This window comes from Carcharodon carcharias, chromosome 3, assembly GCF_017639515.1.
Source record: "Carcharodon carcharias isolate sCarCar2 chromosome 3, sCarCar2.pri, whole genome shotgun sequence".
Lineage (NCBI taxonomy): Eukaryota > Metazoa > Chordata > Chondrichthyes > Lamniformes > Lamnidae > Carcharodon > Carcharodon carcharias.
Genome location: NC_054469.1, coordinates 124077980 through 124087057, shown reverse-complemented (window position 1 = coordinate 124087057; position 9078 = coordinate 124077980). Strand labels below are relative to the sequence as shown.

General features: G+C 44.8%; 6 non-coding genes across 6 annotated transcripts; all 6 read left to right on the top strand.

The window, feature by feature from the left end:
• Nucleotides 1–3351: 3351 nt before the first annotated feature.
• trnas-gcu lies at nucleotides 3352–3433 on the top strand. Its single transcript has one exon. It is a non-coding gene; the product is annotated as a tRNA-Ser (tRNA).
• A 197-nt stretch (nucleotides 3434–3630) lies between these two features.
• On the top strand, nucleotides 3631–3712 carry trnas-gcu. The gene has a single exon. It is a non-coding gene; the product is annotated as a tRNA-Ser (tRNA).
• A 1868-nt stretch (nucleotides 3713–5580) lies between these two features.
• trnas-gcu lies at nucleotides 5581–5662 on the top strand. The gene has a single exon. It is a non-coding gene; the product is annotated as a tRNA-Ser (tRNA).
• Nucleotides 5663–6023: 361 nt separating this feature from the next.
• Nucleotides 6024–6105, top strand: trnas-gcu. The gene has a single exon. It is a non-coding gene; the product is annotated as a tRNA-Ser (tRNA).
• A 205-nt stretch (nucleotides 6106–6310) lies between these two features.
• Nucleotides 6311–6423, top strand: trnas-gcu. The gene is made up of 2 exons: nucleotides 6311–6347; nucleotides 6379–6423. It is a non-coding gene; the product is annotated as a tRNA-Ser (tRNA).
• Nucleotides 6424–6624: 201 nt separating this feature from the next.
• trnas-gcu lies at nucleotides 6625–6706 on the top strand. The gene has a single exon. It is a non-coding gene; the product is annotated as a tRNA-Ser (tRNA).
• Nucleotides 6707–9078: the final 2372 nt, after the last annotated feature.

Here is a 9078-nt window from a genome sequence, read left to right as displayed (position 1 = left end):
TCAATTGAATATATTAGAAAATTTCGACAATCATTCTGAAATTGCCTTTGATTTGGGGGTAGTGTTAGGTTTTGCTGCCAAAGTCATTGTTTTGAATATCTTTTAAGAGGCTCACCGATACACAGGACAGGTTATGTTGCTATGTAGACCTGCATTGATGAAGTAAAAATTCCAAAATATTCTTTAATACAAATCTAAATTCTGCACATTTTTAAATTCATTTATGGGATGTAGGTGTCGCTGGCGAGGCCAGCATTTATTGCCCACCCCGAGTTGCCCTTGAGAAGGTGGTGGTGAGCTCCCTTTTTGAGCCGATGCAGTCCTTTTGGTGTAGGTACACCCACAGTGCTGTTAGGGAGGGAGTTCCAGGATTTTGACCCAATGACAGTGAAGGAATGGCAATGTATTTCCAAGTCAGGATGATTAGTGGCTTGAAGGGGAACTTCCAGGTGTTGGTGTTCCTAAGTATCTGCTGCCCTTGTCCTTCTATTTAGTAATGGTCATAGGTTTGCAAGGTGCTGCCTAAGGAGCCTTGGTGAATTCTTCAGTACATCTTGTAGATGGTATACACTGTTGCAACTGTTTGTCGGTGGTGGAAGGAGTAAGTGTTTGTGGAAAGGGTGCCAATTAAGCGGGCTGCTTTGTCCTGGCTGGTGTCAAGTTTCTTGAGTGTTGTGGGAGCTGCACTCATCCAGGCTAGTGGAGAGTATTCCATCACACTCCTGACTTGTGCCTTGCAGATGACCTAGAGGCTTTAGGGAGTCAAGAGGTGCATTACTCGCCGCAGGATTCCTAGCCTCTGATCTGCTCGTGTAGCCACAGTATTTATGGGGCTAGTCCAGTTCAGTTTCTGATCAATGGTAAGTCCCAGAATATTAGTAGGGGGGGAATTCAGTGATGGTAATGCCATTGAATGCCAAGGGACAATGGTTAGATTCTCTTTTGTTTGGAATAGTCATTGCCTGACACTTGAGTGGCATAAATGTTACTTGCCACTTGTTAGTCCAAGCCTGATTATTGTCCAGATTTTGCTGCATTTGGACATGGACTGCTTCAGTATCTAAGGAGTTGCGAATGGTGCTGAACATTCTGCAATCATCAGCGAAGATCCCACTTCTGATCTTATGATGGGAGGAAGATCATTGAAGAAGCATGAGAAGACGGTTGGGCCTAGGACACTACCTTGATGAGCTCCCGCAGTGATGTCCTGGAACCGAGATGATTGACCTCGAACAACCACAACCATCTTCCTTTGTGCCAGCTATGTCTCCAATTAGCAGTGAGATTTCCCCCTGATCCCCATTGAGTCCAGTTTTGCTAGGGCTCTTTGATGCCACACTCAGTCAAATGCTGCCTTGATGTCAAGGGTGGTCACTCTCACCTCACCATATGCACACAGAAAGTTTTGGTGCATAGGCAGGCCTATCAGAAAGCCTGCAGTCACTGTCAAGGAGCATGGAGGATTGTAGCCAGCACCAATCTTGTACATGAATTTCTACAGAGTTTGGACCCCAAAGTTTTCAGTGTGGAATTGGTGGCCAGCTGCATTACAGCACACAATTTCAAAGCTCACAAATGACACCAAAACTTGCAATTACTGTGAACACGGAGAAGGGTAGTGATAAACTTCAAAAGGACATAGACAGGGCTGGTGGAATGGGCAGACATGTAGCAGATTAAATTTAATGCAGAAAAGTGTTAAGTGATATATTTTGGTAGGAAGAATACGAAGGGAGAGTATAAAATAAAGGGCACAATTCCAAGAGGAGTGCAGGAGCAGAGGCACCTAGGGGAATATGTGCACAAATTGTTGAAGGTGGCAGGGCAGATTGAGCAAGTGGTTAATAAAAATACAGCATCCTGGGCTTTATCAACAGGGGCTTTGAATACAAAAGCAAAAAAAAGTTATGTTGAACCTTTATAAAACACTAGCTCACCCTCATCTGGAATGTGATGTCCAATTCTGGGCACTGCACTTTAGGAAGGGTGTGAAAAATATTTATCAGAATAATTCCACAGATAAGGTTACATAGATTGGAGAAACTGGGGTTGTTTTCCTTATAGAAGAGAGGTTTAAGAGGAAATTTGATAGAGGTGTTCAAAATCATGAGGAATCCAGACAGAGTAGATGGAGAGAAACTGTCGGTAGAGGGGGGGAGAACCAGAAGACACAGATGCAAAACAACCAGATGTGACATGAGAGGAAACCATTTGAAATGCAGCTCCTGGTTAGGTTAGGAATGTACTGCCTGGGAGTTGGATAAGTATCTGAAGATAAAAGATTTGCAGGGCTACAGGGAAAGGGCAGGGAGTGGGACTAGCTACATTGCTCTAGCAGAGCACTGGCATGGGCTCGATGGACTGAATGGCTTCCTTCTGTGCTCTAACCATTCTAGGATTCTATGATTCCCACACTTGCAGACTCAACCATAATGCAGCTTCTGATGGTTGATGTCTCGGCTTCCATTGCACCATAAGCAGAAACCACCCAATGTCTGAGTGCTGTGGTGGAAGCTCAGACTGAGCAAGCTCAACTTGTTGTCATGAACGTTCAGACTGCTGCCATCATGGCTGGGGAAATCTGTGTTTAAAGAGGCTCAAAGCTTCTCACGGAAGTTTGGCAATCTGTCATCCAAAAGAGTACAAGGATTGCTGAGGCACCCCCTCAGAAAGTGACAGTGGTTTTTTGGATCATGAACGTGCTCTTCTCTGTCAGGATGATAAGTGCAAAATTCCAGGGCCCGTGCTTTAGTGGGGTACTAGATTTTAGTGTAACCCAACCATTTTCAGGTGAATGTCATGTTATATACATTGTACTAAGCTAACAAGATCAAAACACTTGATCTTGAACTCAGTATGTTAACACTGAGATAAGAAGCCATTTTGATGTTGTTAATCTTTTACAACAAACAAACGCAAAACAGTGTTACAAAGCAATCACTGACTAGCAACAGATGATTTCATTAGAAGGAAGTACCATAATTACTCTGGTAATGAAGAATAAGTAATTAATGATCAGTAGTTAATCAGAAGCCAGTTTACGTTATTTCTGTATTTCTCCATTAGCATTTCTTATGAGAGAATTATAATAGTGTAACAGCTGGGAGAGAAATGACATATGATTTCGACTCCTTCCCTATCAGGAACACACACTGTCCTGTAAAAGGACTCGTGTAAAGACAGTAAGGTAAGAGACATAGCTTAGGGAAGGCAATGTTCTAAGTTTAAGATAATGTGTGTAATTAGCTAAAACCAATGGAGTTAGCTCATCATATTATTGAGGAATTATAAATCAATTAGCCATTTCCAACAACTTGGCTAAGGTGGGCTTACAACAGTGACAGAGCTCGTGACGAGGTGGCCGAGAGGTTAAGGCGATGGATTGCTAATCCATTGTGCTTTGCACACGTGGGTTTGAATCCCACCTTCGTCGTCACTTTATTAACTGGTTCTTCATGAACGTGGTGCCTTTTGGCTTGGCCTAAATAGCCAAGTGGTTATGTTACCGGGCTGGTAACCCCAAGATCAAGAATTCAAATCTCACAATGGGAAACAATGTAATTTCATCTGAATAGGAACAGATGGAAACATGTTTGTACTTGAAAGAGTTACAACATCAACAGAGCTCATGATGAGGTGGCTGAGAGGTTAAGGCGATGGACTGCTAATCCACTGTGCTTTGCACGTGTGGGTTCAAATTCCACCTTCGTCGTCACTTTGCCCCTTCGTCCTTTTCAGTGGTTGGCGGAGAGGAGGGCTGTGGCCGCAGGGGTGACCAGGATCGGGGACGTGCTGGGTGGCGGAGGACTGGGCTGGATGCTCCCACAAGGGTTGGAGCGACGCGCGTCTGTGAGTGTCCAGGTTGCAGCCGATGCCATCCAAGACCTGAGAATGGTCGTGCTCGGACCCGACGTTATTTTGGGTCTTGAGGTGGCCCGGGTGCGCGGTAGTCTTCCGTCTGAACGTTCCCCTGTTCGGACAGAATTCCACATTGGCCCCAAGCCCCGAACCCTCCCTCGGGTGCTGGTGCCCCGCAATATGAGCCGCCTCGGGGACATGCCCTCCGTGCCTTTTGGCACGGCAAAGAGGGGCTTTTTGTACGGACTGCTGCTGCACACCTTCCATTTTCTTGCCCTTGTCCGTCGACCAGACACGCCCTGGCGTGCCTTGTTGCTGTCCGGCGGCGGAGGCCCCCGATGGGAGGCCCTCTACGGAGGTGTCCTCCCCCTTTCTATCGGGGACCTGGGTTGGAGGGTGTTGCATGCAGCAGTCCCTTATAACAAGAGGATGCATTGGTTCACGGACTCTCAGGACACGTGCCCTTTTTGCGGTCTTGTGGAGTCCGTGGACCATGTATACGTAGGGTGTTGTAGGCTGCACTCCCTTTTTAGTTATTTGAAAAACCTTTTATTGATGTTTTGTTTGCACTTCAGCCCCACGCTCCTGATCTATGGGCACCCGGTGCGGAAGGGGGTCGGGAAGGAGGAGGACCTCCTCGTGAACCTGCTCCTGGGCCTGGCCAAGTTGGCCATTAACAGGTCCAGGCAGCGGGCGATCGACGGGGGAGTCCCGCCCGATTGTTTGTCCCTCTTCCGTGGCTACGTTCGCTGCCGGATGTCCCTGGAGAAGGAGCACGCGGTGTCTGCTGGCACTCTCAAGGCCTTCCGTGCTCGGTGGGCACCGCGGGGACTGGGGTGTTTTGTTTTCCCCTTTAATCACATTTTGATTTAAAGTTTGTAAGTTTCCTTTAAACTTTGTTCTTGGTTTTACAGCTGACCTGAATTAGGGGCTGTGCCTGATTTATCCCAATTTTGTTGATTTGGTTTTCATTTAAAAGATTATCAAGAGTTCAAATCTCACCATGGCAAATTATGAAACAATGTAATTTCATCTGAATAGGAACAGATGGACACGTGTTTGTACTCAAAAGAGTTACAACATCAGCAGAGTATATAAAGGGGTTGTTGGAACCATCTTTATAGTTTTGATTTAAAGTTTGTAAGGTTCCTTTAAACTTTGTCCTTGGTTTTACAGCTGACCTGAATTAGGGGCTGTGCCTGATTTATCCCAATTTTGTTGATTTGGTTTTCATTTAAAAGATTATCAAGAATTCAAGTCTCACAATGGCAAATTATGAAACAATGTTACTTCATCTGAATAGGAACAGATGGAAATGTGTTTGTACTCGAAAGAGTTACAACATCGACAGAACTCGAAAGAGTTACAACATTGATAGAAGTGCTGGTATGATAGCCAAGTGGTTATGGTACTGGGCTTGTAACCCCAAGATCAAGAGTTCAAATCTCACCATGGCAAATTATGAAACAATGTAATTTCATCTGAATAGGAACAGATGGACACGTGTTTGTACTCAAAAGAGTTACAACATCGACAGAACTCGAAAGAGTTACAACATTAACAGAAGTTCTGGTATGATAGCCAAGTGGTTATGTTACTAGGCTGGTAACCCCAAGATCAAGAGTTCAAATCTCACAATGGGAAACAATGTAATTTCAGCTGAATAGGAACAGATGGAAACATGTTTGTACTTGAAAGAGTTACAACATCAACAGAGCTCATGATGAGGTGGCTGAGAGGTTAAGGCGATGGACTGCTAATCCATTGTGCCTTGCACGTGTGGGTTCAAATTCCACCTTCGTCGTCACTTTATTAACTGGTTCTTTGTGAACGCGGTGCTTTTTGGCTTGGCCTAAATAGCCAAGTGGTTATGGTACTGGGCTTGTAACCCCAAGATCAAGAGTTCAAATCTCACAATGGTAAACTATGAAACAATGTAACTTCATCTGAATAGGAATAGATGGAAACATGTTTGTACTCGAAAGAGTTACAAGGGCCACTGTTTTGCTTGGCCTGAATAGCCAAGTGGTTATGGTACTGGGCTTGTAACCCTAAGATCAAGAGTTCAAATCTCACAACGGCAAACTATGAAACAATGTAACTTCATCTGAAACAGATGGAAACAGCTTTGTACTCGAAAGAGTTACAACAGCAACAGAGAGCATGACGAGGTGGCCGAGAGGTTAAGGCGATGGACTGCTAATCCATTGTGCTTTGCACACGTGGGTTCGAATCCCACCTTCGTCGTCACTTTATTAACTGGTTCTTTGTGAACGCAGTGCTTTTTGGCTTGGCCTAAATAGCCAAGTGGTTATGGTACTGGGCTTATAACCCCAAGATCAAGAGTTCAAATCTCACAATGGCAAACTGTGAAACAATGTAACTTCGTCTGAATAGGAACAGATAGAAACGTGTTTGTACTCGAAAGAGTTACAACATTGACAGAGCTCATGACGAGGTGGCCAAGAGGTTAAGGCAATGGACTGCTAATCCATTGTGCTTTGCACGCGTGGACTGCTAATCCATTGTGCTTTGCACGCGTGGGTTTGAATCCCACCTTCGTCGTCACTTTATTAACTGGTTCTTTGTGAACGCGGTGCTTTTTGGCTTGGCCTAAATAGCCAAGTGGTTATGGTACTGGGCTTGTAACCCCAAGATCAAAAGTTAAAATCTCACAATGGCAAACTATGAAACAATGTAACTTCATCTGGAAACAGATGGAAACGTGTTTGTACTCAAAAGAGTTACAACATCACTAGATCTCATGACGAGGTGGCCGAGAGGTTAAGGCAATGGACTGCTAATCTATTGTGCTTTGTATGTGTGGGTTCGAATCCCACCTTTGTCGTCACTTTATTAACTGGTTCTTTGTGAATGCAGTTCTTTTTGGCTTGGCCTAAATAGCCAAGTGGTTATGGTACTAGGTTTGTAACCCCAAGATCAAGAGTTCAAATCTCACAATGGCAAACAATGTAATTTCATCTGAATAGGAACGGATTGAAACGTGTTTGTACTCGAAAGAGTAACAACATCAACAGAAGTGCTGGTTTGATAGCCAAGTGGTTATGGTACTGGGCTTGTAACCCCAAGATCAAGAGTTCAAATCTCACCATGGCAAATTATGAAACAATGTAATTTCATCTGAGTAGGAACAGATGGACACGTATTTGTACTCAAAAGTGTTACAACATCAGCAGAGTATAAAAAGGGGTTGTTGGAACCATCTTTATGTATTTTAATTGGGGAAGAACTAGGTTAGATCTTCAGGTGTAGTTGAGCATCGTCCTATTAGCGTGAAGATTATTTCCAATGAACTTGAGCACAGATGAGTATTGAGGGTAGTTAGTACTGGGATTGGTTCGGTGATGGATTCCCTGCCATTCGAAATCCCAGGAAGGTGCAGTGCTTCTTGGAGGCAGTGACAGTTTCTCTGTCCGTGAGAGGAGCTGAAGCTGTTGTCCACTTCCTGACCTCTTCCCTCAATGGTGGCTTTGGCTTTTCCTGACCTCTTCCCTAAAAGGACAGAAAGGAAATACATCTTCCCATCTTCAGCTGAACTTCTCAGCAATATTAATATCCTAACCTCCCATATTGATTATGGTTGAGGGCTTGACAGTAAACCCCAAGACTGGGGGAGTGAGCCAGACATATTCACACACAGGTAGAGGCTGCTTGGATATGCACGCACACACATACAAACACACTCCTCCTCCTCCTCTCTCCCCAAAAATCTATTTGCACACTGGGCCAGGAGAGGAAGAAAACCTAGGCTGAAGACAACCCACTTCTGAATCACACTTGCGTATGAATTCCACCAAGGCCATTGAAGAGATGTATTAATGAGGGGCTTCTTTAGTTGAACGACAAACTTTATTTACAGAGCTGTTGGATTAGCTATCTGCTTCTAGGCTAGGAAAACTTATGAGATTCCCCATTCTCAGTGTCAATTGGCTGTTTGGACCACACAACCTTACTCAGTAAGGCTGGCCTTAAAGCAACAAGCACCACATCACTCCCCTTTTACATTCCTTACACAAATTACTTTATACAGGTGAATAGAAAACAATATCAAAAATCTTAGAAATAATCACACTCGCACTTTGTCATGAATTCAGATTATACACTTACACACATAGGCCCAGCAATTACAAATCAAGTCATTGAGGGGGTTTTCTGTTCTGGGTAGAGCGGTATAATCTATATCCTGAGGATCGACACTAACAAGAACTACGATAACAGGTACCTCTTTTGGCACAGGCAGTTCATTGCTTTTTGATTCAACGGAGACATCAGTTATGTCTTTAACAGGTTGATCAGGTCCTTCGGCACTTATGGGTTCGATAACATTCCTTGGTAGCAACAATTGACTGTGGAAGCATCTCCCTGCTCCTCAGGTGATTCACGTGTTTAGGAACAATCCGGCCTTCCATGTCTACTTGGGATGAAAGGGGTCTGGCCTCACCGACAATAATCCCTGGGATCCAACTTGGCCCACTACCGAAGTTTCTTACATATACGGCTTCATCTAGCATAAATGTCCGGACTCTACTATACAAATCGTATCTTGTTTTCTGATTACCTTCGTTCTTCTCTACCCTCCCTGGCAAATTTGGAAATATGAGGCTCAGTCTCATTCTGAGACGATGCTTCATAAACAGTTCTGCTGGTGGAGCTTCCGTCGTTGCATGTGGAGTCGTGTGGTGGCTAAGAATGAAGCATGCGATTTTTATTTCCAAGGTTCCTCCTGACAAGTTTTTTATTCCTATGAACACACAGCACTTTCCCTTCCCTGGAGCAGGAGTACTCTGTGCTCCTAATGGATACTCCTGCAGCATGGCCCGCTGCACCCCATGACCGCCCCCACTCTCTGACTATTGACTGTGAGGTCTACAGAGCCCCAGGTTTGCCTTTACTCTCTGGCTCCTGACTGAAAGCCCCAGACCAATTACTTTGACTTTCAGAGTTCCCCATTGCCCTCATGACTGATGACTACACTGTCTCCCTTCCAACCAACCTCTTGTGAGTCCGCATGCAATCTATCCCTCTTGTGACACATGAACAACCACTTCCCCACCCCTTCCCACTTTCCTACTCGAGACTCTGCATGCATCCCCTCCCATTCATCCATGTGGTATCCCTTTCACCCTCCCTTGTTTGTCAGTGTTTTGGTTACCTTTGTCAGGCTCCAGCTCCCCACCCCTCAGTCAACCCTCTGCCTCC